Consider the following 12,311-nt stretch of genomic DNA (forward strand, 5'->3'; position numbering starts at 1 on the left):
GCTATGATATGCCCTTGTACTATGTATAAATAGAGTGCACAAGGGCTGTGATATGCCGCTAATCTTCGGCGAACCCGCCGATTGTTGCTTCGTCCAGTCCGGTCCCGCAATGGGATGGTATCGACATTTTAATGTCCTAAGGATGAATTGATTGAAAGAAATCTTAATAAACACTAACTGCAGCACTAGCTGGGGCCTTTTCTTTGTCTACATCATATCACAAACCTTATTAGGAAGAGGTAGGCAGGGTAAACCATACAGCACCTAAAAAGTGGACAGTGGAGCCAGAACTCAAAAGTTCCAATCTTGGCTTTCCTAAAAAATCAGAAGGTGGCATTCTGGGCAAATCACTGCTACATTTTTATTGCCACTTACGTTTCTTTATAGGAACTAGAGAAATTAGTGTATAAGCTATAAAGCAAAAAAACAGCTAGACAATACATTCCTCATTGTGTAGAGCGGAGAGAAGATTATAGTTCTTCATTTGCTAAGCAATAAACTCCATTTGTAAATAGTAAGTTAATTTGACAAATAAACTGCTACATCCCTGTGCCTGTTGCCGGTTATCATAGCTCATTTTTAAATAGCACTTGGTGATACCATCTTGCAATTTTATACAGCTTGAAATAAGAATAACAGAGGACTCCATGTCATGAATAACAGCTATCCATTCCTAGTCTTTTTGTCAACAACCAAAAGCATTCTGGTAGTTGTAGGCTTATCCATCTACAGTGAACCAATGTTACCTCCAAGCCTGAAAACAATAATCTGCAAATTGGTGGCCCAAGACTATAAATAACATCCCCTAGGACAAGCAATCACATCAAGCATTAGCCAACTCGAAGGGCACTTCTATCCTCTACCTCACAAGTCTCAGATGAAAGGCTGAGCTCATTCCACTTTCCCTTATGTTGCAGAGCATGCGTACAATAGTACTCTGAAGGAAAAATGCTTGTCCAGGTGCGCAATCACATTCCACTACACTTCCAATGTGGTCCCCCCCCCCCCCCCCACACACACACACACACCCAGAGACGTACTTACTTATGCCTTTTGCAGAAGAAGTGTTGGGTGCGCTTCCGGGTTGGAACATGCCATGACCAATGCTTATGAAACCTGCAATCTACACTCCTTTTCCCATTCTAAACCCTAAATGTACTACTGCTAAAAATCTTTCACAGTACTACATTCATTCTGTTGTGTAAATTTCCACAGAAACGAAATCTTTGAATCAGGGTCTTACAATGTAAGCCTGAGATTTTGCAGGAGACACCTCCTTTTATTTACCATATTCATATAGAGCAATAAGAACTATGAACTATTTATGCATTTTGCAAGTAACTCATGGATTAATATATAGAACCATAACCTGTAAATCCAGACTACAATGAGTTCAACTCAGATGCAAGGATACATTTATGAAGGACCGCTAAAGGAATACTTTCTTTATGCTTAGTTGGCTGACACAATCTTGCCGGTCGATAGAAATGTAAATACCATGTGTCCCTGACTGTTATTCCCTAATGCTCTATTTGTCGACCTTGAATGAAAAACAGGCTCCTTCACTTCGCTTGGATTAGAACCTGCAGGATGTACAGAGACAACCGCAACAAATACATTAACCCAAAGAGCTATCCTGTCACTTTCTGTGTCTTCAAGTTAAAATTCTGATTTATGAGCCCCTGACTGGCAGTTAGCTGCAAGCAATCACTTATATAATACAGTGCTACTGTTGTGCAGACACAACGCCCTTCACATAACAGGCACGCTGCCTAAACTCAATGACATGCATTCTATCAAACTCGGAAGGGCGAAATGCAGGTGAGGCACTACCAAGATTCGACCTCCTAACCAGGATTTTTTTTTTTTATTCTGCACAGCGCCACGGGTGGCGGGGCTGGAGGGTGCTTCAGGCAATTCGTGAATTACGACTTACCTCTTGCAAAGATTAAAGACAAAAAGCACAATTCGCAGTGCAGATTGTCAAAAAATGTTTTTCTGTATATAAGCAACAGACCAAGCCCCGCAATGAAAAAAAGGGACGTTTTGAGATGAAACGGTAAGCATGTTTATCGTGCTGAGCATTTTAGGAATTTCTTTACTTTTCAGGTAGTGAATGCATGGCCCATGTAGCCCGGTTTTATTCTGGCAGTACCACCGGATGAGAGAGACGACCCAGGATGTACTAACACGGTATATGAATATTAATTACAGTAAAGCCTACACGCGCTTCCAGCAACAAGAAGGCAAGCTTCTGGGCGCTGTACACGCGACGTGATAACCCTGCCAGCTGTGCTCCGAGGGATAAAGACGAGTTAAAAAAACAGTTTTGGTAATTATTCAAGGGTGTTGTACATTTTAATGTAACTAAAAAACAAGAAAGAGCAAAAAAGTTAACAGCAAAACAAACTGAAATATGCAAAATTACAGTTATAATGACAGGAAGTCATCTTGCCCGTGGGAACAGCAACAGGGCACGCTTGTCCCTGAACTAGCCTGCTTTTGCCCTTCCCCCTCAGGGAACAAAGGGTGTTCTGTGTTTTTTTCCTTACCTGAAACTGTAAGCAACAAAGTGACAGAAGATTCATTAAAATAGAGAGCAAATTTTCCCACGCGCTTTAAAATCGAAAAACATGAGCCTCAATTTTCACAAGTGAGGGTGTTTTTTAAATAGGTAAAATATTTATCTTACCTGGAGCTGCTACAAGCCAGATAAAACGCACACAAATAATCTGAAGGTCAAAAATAAACTGAATAAAAATGAGCAATGGTTAAAAGTCAGTTTCCAGCTGGGTTCTGCAGGACACGGGCATCCAGTTCATCATGAAACAGAAACGAGACACAAGCATCCAGCGAGAAGAGCTCGCAAGAAATAATAGCTCGTACCATTGCCCCAGGTTCACTGAGCGAGAGCTCTCTACAGGTGATTTACCCCTCCCCCTTTGCAGTCCACGGGAAACAAGGCAGCGCATGCGCAGAAAGAGAAAAGGCTTGGCGGAAGAAAGAGAGAGCGAGAGAAAGAGAGAGAGAGAGAGAGAGACGCGCGGAGCGAGGCAATGATAAGAGAGCCAGCGAAATAAGGGAAGGACTTGAATGATAGCTTGTTTAGTGCATGTGTTTGTCACCAGGCTGAATGTCCCTACAAATCTATCACAGCAGCCATCTTCGAAGATAGCTCTTTCAAACCAGTTTAAAACGAGCGAGTTACAGACAAGGTTCTCTTTTATGCGTTTAAAACGTAATTACTAGTAGTGTATGTTAATCAGTTACATCCCTAGAGGGTAACAACAACTTGCATCCTCCTAAAAGCACTGAGGGGCAGATTTACAATAACTGGTGCATCCCTGCATATCAGCAGGGATTCGCCAGTTATTGTGCGTCACGGCAGACACCTCTTGCGCTGCCATGGATGCGCCGCATTTGCAATGGGGCAAGAAAAGACAGATGCGTGTTGCAAGCGCAACGCAGCTCCAGCAAGGCTCGGGGTTCCCCTATGCCTAACATGTTGCATCAATCCTTACACCTGCTTCTAGCAGGTGCAGGGTTTTGACTCAGCATGGCCTTAAAAGTGACTGAGTGAAATCTTGTAGATTTCACTCAGCCACTTTTAGGAGGCGCTCCTGGGCTGGAACGCCTCCCCCTGTGCCGGAATGCCCACATGTGGCGCAGGGCTTTCCAACGTGAAGCATCTCCCAGATGCATCACGTTGTAAATACCCCCAGCATGGTGCTGGCTTTGCGCCGCCGCTGCGTCACAAAAGTGACACAACGGCGGCGCAAATGTGGCGTATGGGGCTTGTAATTCTGCCCCTTAATTTGTAAAAGATAGAATGCTGGTGCCCAAAGTTTTGCTCAGAAATGTTGCATGCCTCACGCCTCTTTTATCCACTACCAGGCACTCTCTGCCCCTTTATCTCACGTTTTCAGGTTGCTGCTTTCTCCTTTTATGACACCTTGTCTTTCTGCTTTGTTTGTTTTTCCCTCTCTTGGGTTTGGTAAATGTTTGATGTAGAAAATTAAGTGCTGGTCTCCAAAACGAGTACCAGGGGCCCCTCGCTGGCAACCACCAACTCAAATTAAGCACAGCATGCTAGGTTGGTCCATACATTACAATCTTCTGATGCAGGCGGGAGGCTACCAATTTCAAGGCAATATTTCTGCCTCCTGATTCCTCCATCTAAAAACCTGATTCTTTGGCAGTCTAATGGTTGTACGGACTGGCTTGACTCATAGTATGCACTGCAAGTAACCTTAGAGTGACCAGATTTTGAGATTGGAAAACTGTGACGGCCGTAGATATGAAAATAGGACTATGTGTTGGTCGTCCCGGATTGTGGTCAGAAAAGGACTGAACTAAACACACACGCACGCACAGTCGCACACACACATACAAAGTCACAAAAAATAACAAAGGTTACAGGGATGTTAAAGCTAGGCTCAGATTTCACTCATACAAACAGCGGCGGCCATGCCATTTGAGCGGAGGAACGTCGCCTCACCACCAGGAAATAAAACGAGAATAAAACTGGTAATAAACCCGTTTTATTCTTGTTTTATTTTAAACTCCTGGACCCGCCCCCAGGACTCTGATGAGTCTTCTGGCGGGTCTTGGTGAAGACCCTGCTGGTGGGGGAGTGGTGGGCACTCCCTTCACTGCACATGATGGTTTGACCCGCCGTTTCAGACGGGCCACACTTTCATGCCCAGTGAAGCTCTCTCCAGCCCCAGCTGTGTTGCTGGGGATGGAGAAAACAGGTGCAGTCTCCCAGTCTGCCTGGGAGCGCAAGGTGCCGGCACTCAGGACAGTCCTGAAGCTGCTGTTACGCGACAGCAGCTTCAGGTTGGCCGCAGGGCAGGCTGGGAGCCTGTGTCCAGGGCCAGAAGCAGGAAGAGCGCAATGCGGCGGGAGACTGTGGCGTCAGGGTAAGTTTATTTTATTTCTTTATTTTGTCTCCGAACTCTCCCCTCCCCTCCCCTCCCCCTCCCCCTCCCCCGCACCTCCTTCCTCCGGCCCAGCCCGTCCACCACCTTGGCAGGGGATGGGCTGCTACTTCATTAAAAAAACAGTGAAATTCAGGGGTTATAGTTCCCTCGACTAAATATAACTTACGCCTCCACAATGCACTGCTTATGACCGCACATATTACATCACTCATGAAATTGTCAGTGACATCACTGGTGACATCTCAAATGAAATCACTGATGATATCATTCAGTGAGTGTAACTATTTCATAAATGTTTCTGAGATTTAAACATATGTGATCTGAGTGGGTGTGTGAGTGGCTGTATGGGTGCATAAGTGAGTGTTGGCGTAGCTGTGTGAGTGGGTGAGTGGCTGTATGAGTGGCTGTATTGGTGAGTGAATGGACGTGTCAGTGGCTGTATGGGTGAGTGAGTGAGTGTCTGAATGCTGCATAAGTGAGAGACTGGGTGGGTGTTTGGGTAAGTGAGTTTGTGTGTGAGTGGCTGTATTGGAGAGTGAGTGTCTGTGTGAATGGCTGTATGGGCGAGTGAGCAGATGTGGGAGTGATTGTATGGATGTGTGAATGGGTATATAAGTGGTTGTGTGGGTCACTGACTCCCAGAACCACTTAAATACCCATTCACAAATCCATAGAAGAACTCCCACATCCGCTCACTCCCTCATACAGCCATTCACACAGACACTCACTTTCCAATGCAGCCACTCACACGCCAACTCTGGCAGTGGCTGTGTTGAGAGGCTGTATGGATGAGTAAGTGGGTGTGTGAGTGGCTGTATAGGTGAATAAGTGTGTGTGTAGTGTATGAGCGAGTGGGTGTGTGAGTGGCTCTATGGATTAGTGAGTGGTTGTTTGAGAACTTGTATGAGTCTGTGAATGGGTATGTGAGTGGGTGTGTGGGTGGGTGTATGAGAGGTTGTATAGGGGTGTGAATGGTTCTGTTGAAGATTTCATGTCACTGACCATGTCATGAGTGATGTAATAAGTGAGGTCAAAAGCAGTGCATTGTGGGGATGTCAGTTGTAGCTAGCTCAGGTAAATATAACTGCTGAATTTCACTGGTTTTGTACCGGTAAAATCTGAGCCTATCTCTAAAGTCGTTGTAACCTTTGCTTTTTTCAGTGAGTTCCTAAAGTTCTTTTAAATTCTATTTCGAAGCATTAACATCCCTGTTACCTTTGTTTTTTTTTGTTTAAATCTTTTTATTGAGGTTTCTCATATCATGTCCCCTCAGGGGGGTAAGGCACAAAGTTATTACACATTTTTACACACATTGGAGGATATCATGACAAAGAATAAAAGTACATGTAGTTGTCTCCTTGTGTCAAGGGTCCGTAACCTCGCCTGACTGGGTCGCCCCCATGGGTCCATTAGCACGTAAAGTGAAGTTTTAAGTGTATGATAGGGGGGCCCTTGTCTCCGTGTTTGCGTAATTGCGTGTTAGTAGAGGCGTGTGCGGGTGTCGTTCCCGTGTGTACTGTCTTTAGCCTGTAATCTCGTGATAAATACGGTGAGAAAAATGTGCACCGGTCTCGGAACTACCGGTCTGTAATTAAAGGGAGAGCTTGTAACCGTGGGGGGAAACTTTTCCTAGTGTAACATGCAGTGTTGGAGGTGTGCGGCTTATTGGTCCGGGAACTGTTACCTTTGTTTTTGTATGTGAATTTATATGGCGTTTTAATGTTATTTCCTAATATAAGGTCCCTGTAACCTTTGGTTTATTAACTGAATTTCTAAGATTTTTCAAATTTTATTTCCTAACTGTAACTTGTAACCTTTAGAGCCCTCCTGAAAAAGCCTCACCTAGATCCATCGGATCTGGCGAATTTCAGGCCTATTTCTCTGCTTCCTGGACTCAGTAAAATCGCGGAAAGATTGGTGAACCAACAACTATCACACTTTGTTGAGTCCAATGGCCTGTTGCGTAATTCGCAAACAGGCTTTCGGCCGGGTTAGGGCACCGACACTGCTCTTCTGGCAGTCGTTGAGGAAGCCAGAAGCATCTTGGATTCGGGAGGATCAGTGGCAGTGATCCTCCTGGATCTCAGTGCGGCTTTCGACACTGTTAATCACCAAGTGCTAATTCAACGGCTGTCAGATGTAGGAGTGACAGGGACAGCTTTGAAATGGCTCACGTCATTCCTTAGCGACTGGACTTACCAGGTATGGGAAGGCAGCGCATGACCAGCGTCAATCATCCTCCATTGTGGTGTGCCACAGGGCTCATCCCTAAGCCCCACATTGTTTAATGTGTATATGGCCCCCCTGGAGGATGTGGTCGCCCCATTTGGTATCAAAATCGTGAGCTACGCTGATGATACTCAGCTGGTGGTCGCCTTTTCCCAGCTTGCTAAAAGTCCAGACACGCTGCACTCCTGCATGTCCAAAGTCTATACTTGGATGTGTGAATCGGCATTGAAGCTGATTGGCTCAAAGACCAAAATAATGCTTTTAGGACACAAAGGACCCTCACTCCCTCCAACTATCTGGCCCAGTTGTTTGGGCGAGCTCCCGAGTCCAAAGGAGGAGATTAAGAGTCTTGGGGTCTGGCTGGAACAAGATCTCTCTTTCAGGACCCAAGCGAGAAAAATGGCGGGAGTCTGCTTTGGTCTTCTCCGCTCAGCTCGGAAAGTTCTGCCCCTCCTTCCACCGCCATCCAGAAAGCTGCTTATTCAGGGGCTGATCGTATCAAGATTGGATTATAGTAATGCTATCTTTCTCGGTGCCCCTGAATAAACGTTCAACAAACTCCAACAGATTCAAAACGCTGCAGCACGGCTTCTTAAGAGTACCTCAATGACGCGGTCAGCTAAACCCGCATTGAAGGCGCTGCATTGGCTCCCGGTGCGCGAAAGGGTCAAATTTAAGTTCCTTTGCATTGCGCATAAAATTCTTCAGGACAAGGGACCTCCTATCCTGAAGAACTTAGTTGTGCCCCACAAGGCCAATAGAGCCTTGCGCTCATATCAGAAACCTTTGCTGAAAATTCCTAAAGTTAAAAAGGCAAGTACGGGGGGGAGAAGATTCTCAGTGAACACAGCGATTCTTTGGAACGCACCCCCCCTGAGTCTGCGCTCGGAGACTTGTCTTCTCCGGTTTCGCAAACTCCTCAAAACGCACCTCTTTCCTAACTGATGCCTCTGAATACGCTTGACTGCTACCTTTCTGTTGCTCTGGAAGTGAGTGTTTGAGTCAGTCTTAGAGTGAGTGCATGAGTGTCTGAGTGGGCCTGTGAGTTGGTGCATGAGTCTCGTGAATCTGTGAGTTGGTGCCCGAGTGCCTCAGTGGGTTGTGAGTGGGTGTGTGAGTGTCAGAGTGGGTCTGTCAGTAGATGCATGAGTCTGTGAGTGGGTCTATGAGTAGATGTATGAGTGTCTCAGGGGGTCTGTGAGTGGGTGTGAGTCTTTTCTAACTTTATTTGGGACTCAGATAAAGCAAGCGGATACTCTGCATGAGACGGGAGCTGGAGGCCTATGATGGCTTCTCCTGACACCATAACTGCCTGTCTAGCTGAGTACCGGTGGGTGGTGGGGCGGCAGAACCCTCTGGGGACTTGAGGAGGTGAGCACTGACTGCCGCGAATTGCTGGGAGGCCCGCAAAGACAACGGGCCTGCAGCACTAGAGATCTAATTGATGCCTCAGAAAGAGTGAGTGCAACGTAGCATACAACCAGTGGAGAAGTGTGGCTCACTGGTTAGAGCAGGCAGACCCTGAAGCAGAGGTCAGACCCGGGACCAGGGTTCAATTCCCGACGCAGCAGGGTCTTGAGCTCAAATGTCCACGGACTTGATAATTCTCGCTTCGGTGCCTGACCTAATCATGGGCTCACACTCTGCAACTCTGGCCATTAAGCTTTCTTAATCTCCACAACGCCCCCCCCGCGGTGGGATGCCTAGCTTTCACCTTGGGAATGCCCTGTAGGGGCTATCTCACAGGGAAAAGCCAGGATGGGTTCCCAAGGCAAGCGCTTAGAGACCCCTGGGTGATAAGCGCTATATAAATCCAATATACAATACAATACAATACAACCGGGGGACAAAAGAGTGTAATTGCTGGGGGTTTCCAGACATAAGAGCCCCCTCAACCTCTTTTTTCTTATTGGGTCACAGGGAAGGATTGCCAAGGTGTAGGCCCTAGTGAATAGATGCTGAGACACTGCGCTTACAGGAGTGAATAGATGCTGAGACACTGCGCTTGCAGGAGTGGCCTAGAAGCCTTCGGGAAGCCTTAGGAATGATTGATTAACACTGTCCACATAGAGAGCGCAAGCTATTACTGGAGGTGGCTATAATGAGGTTGATTGGACGTCGCAACCAACTTTTCTGGATTGCTCCTGGCCCTCTGAGGTCCTCAAGCACCTGAGGCTGCTCATGCTCCCTGCTGTCACGTGGGGAGAGGTGAGCCTCTTTTCTAGGAAACATGGCATTTGCTGGAACAGGTGAGGCAGAGGAAGGACAATTAATGACCAGACCTACACGTCCCTGGAGGTCTCAAACTTTCCTCACAGCCAGAGACATGGGAGGAAGACCTACCAGAGGATAGCAATGCAGATACAAAGACACCCCTCAGCAACAAACAGCAAAGCCTTACGTCTATTAACTGCAAAATTGATTCCCCAACCCATCACATGGACACTCTTACGCAGAAAATAAAGAGACATGAAGGACACATTGCAAAAGCAGACAGCAGATCTCCAATTTGGAAGACGACCAAGAGTCATACAATGAAAAGCAACTCCAAATTGACAAAGTACTATTGTTAATTAAAGCCAAGAATGAGGACTTAGGAGCACGATCCAGGCGGTCAAACTGCAGATAATGGGTGTGTCAGTATCAACCTCTACTGGGAAAATTGAACATTTTGTGGAGAACCTGATAATCACCTTATATGGCATTGAGAGCTTTTCCAATTAGTACAGCACGCCCACCACACGCTTATGCCCTGCCCGCTTCTGGGGGCGCCGGCTTGACCCATTATAGCCGGATTGCTAAATTATAGAGACCAGGATGCAGGCTTGCTGCTGGCACAAGAAAAAAAATACCTGCAATACAAGGGCCGCAACATCTCCTTCTATCCCGACTTCACAATGGCTGTGCACGAATCCCAAGGAGCATTTTACCAATCAAAAAGAAGCTCCAGGTCTGAATACACAATATGGTATGCTGTACCTAGCCCTTCTGAAACTGGCAAAGCCCTCAAAACCAGCAGATCAGTGTGAGACTATCGTCATTGATTAATTGCAATGCTAAAATACTTGCAAAGGTCCTCGCTAATAGATTACTGTTACTTCTTCCAGCCATGATCCTCCTGGAACAGGCCAGCTTTTTGCCAGGCAGATCCACCATGCACAATCTGAGAGCCATATTCATGGTGTTACAGCAGATAAATTCCGATGCTCAGGCAGCGGCAAGGTTGCTCGACAAAAACATAGCATTTGAATACTTTGAATGGAGCTACCTTATGACTGCACTGAGCCGCATGGCATGGGCGTTCCTCCATGCTTCCTAGGAATGATAAGACTGTTTTATATAATACAGATGGCGAGACTCTGTATATATATGATGGGTTGGCCCTGTCAATCGAAATAGAGAGGGGAACCAGGCAGCGATGCCCTCTGTCACCTCCACTGTTTGCACTGGATGTGGAACTCCTGGCTGCTAAGTTGCAACAAAGTGACACCAACAATGCACTGAAATTCCGAGACAGGCCATGATTAATCTCAATGTACATGTATGATATAGCCTTGTATGTCAGGGACCTACATATCAACCTTGATGCGGTACTGCAGGAATTTGTTAAATTCGGGGGCCTGTCAGGGCTGACAATAAACTGGAAGAAATGCTCGCTCATCCCACTGGTGGCAACCACAGTAAGGGTCTTGTCGGAGTACATCCCCAGAATGGTGTAACACTCTAGTTAAATACTTAGGAATATAGATTAGCCAAGATGTGGAGGAAATCATGACCCTGAATTTATGGGAGGGCGATAAACTCTCTGGAGGATCGGGTGGATCGATGGCTAAAACTGAAACCGTCCATGGTGGGCAGAATTAGTCTCATTAAAATGGTAATACTCCTGAAGTTTCTCTATTATTTTGCGAATATTCCGATTAGAATGAAAAGTTGCTTTTTTGGAACAGGAACTCACAATCAGCGGGGATGTGGAGAAAATCATGACCCAGAATTTATGGTAGGATGATAAACTCTCTGGAGGAGCAGGTGGATCGATGGCTAGAACTGCCACTGTCCATGACGGGCAGAATTATCCTCATTTGAATGGTATACTCCTGAAGTTTCTCTATTATTTTGTAAATATTCCGATTAGGCTAAGTGTTGCTTTTTTCACAAGCTGAACTCCCTCTTTTTTTTTGTAAATTTGTTTTTATTGATTTTTAGAGAACGTGATCATTAACAGTCAGCATATCTTGCTACAACATGCAGCGTCAGAGGTTATTATTCGTCACATAAGTTTGGCAATTGTTGTATCACCGCTGCTGATTCAGTAAGTGCATTCATCTGATAACTTACCCGTGTTATGTTTGTGCGATAATACAGTACATATCTAATACAGCTGGACATCTTGCATATTCTACGCCTGGTATATAACTTTGAAGGCCAGTTCAATTGAGCCAGGTGTTATAAGCTGCACATGTATTCGTAACTGTGGGTATAGGGCGTCAAACTTGGGTTTGGGTTGAAGTGCTCCAGCACACTTCCTTGTGTGTGTTCTCATGTGTGTGCCGCCTGAAACGCCTACACCGATAGCCTTGGCCTTGAATTTCCTGCATGTGCTTGCGCTGGGTAAGCGGCACATGGCCGTTTGCGACTAGCCAGGTGTTCATGCATGTTTTAAGGGTATTAGTCACGTGCACAGTGCTGGTCTATCGGATCAGGTGTCTGCGAGGACTGGACTGGCGAGTCCGCATTTTGCTGTAGTGTTATCAGGATCGCTTCCCAGCTTTCGGATATGGGTACTTTCCTGAGACCCATGATTTCTACCCGCATGATCGCTGTGCCTTCTGCCCAGGCCCACGCAAGAGTAGAGAACCTCCAGGCTTGTATGTGTGGGGAGGTCAGACGCCTTCCACCTCTTTGTGATTAGTCTTTTGGCCGCAACTATGCCCAGATCTAAGAGCCTGGATGTGTCTTTGGTGTTACGTGTCTTGCGGAAGATGTGAAGCAAATATGTCCGCCAAATCAAAGGGTATCTCTCTCTCTGTGCAGGCATGGAGCGTGTCCGTCACTCCTCTCCAATATATACCAAGGCTGGTACAACCCCAGAGCATGTGCACCTGGTTTGTGCTGTGAGCGTGAGGGGTAGGTGTCCCG

The 12,311-nt window shown here is 46.3% G+C and overlaps 1 protein-coding gene across 1 annotated transcript in view; it reads right to left on the reverse strand.

Annotated features, from left to right (window-relative positions):
* The window catches only part of GPRIN2 (G protein regulated inducer of neurite outgrowth 2), a 176,898-nt gene extending 173,947 nt beyond the window's left edge, over positions 1-2,951 (reverse strand). Inside the window, exon 1 of the mRNA XM_086921926.1 lies at positions 2,693-2,951. The gene's annotated coding sequence lies outside the window, so the exon portion shown is untranslated. The remainder of the gene's footprint in view (positions 1-2,692) is intronic.
* Between the last annotated feature and the right edge of the window lie 9,360 nt (positions 2,952-12,311).

The sequence above is a fragment of the Lissotriton vulgaris genome, chromosome 5 (assembly GCF_964263255.1).
Source record: "Lissotriton vulgaris chromosome 5, aLisVul1.2, whole genome shotgun sequence".
Taxonomy (NCBI): Eukaryota; Metazoa; Chordata; class Amphibia; order Caudata; family Salamandridae; genus Lissotriton; species Lissotriton vulgaris.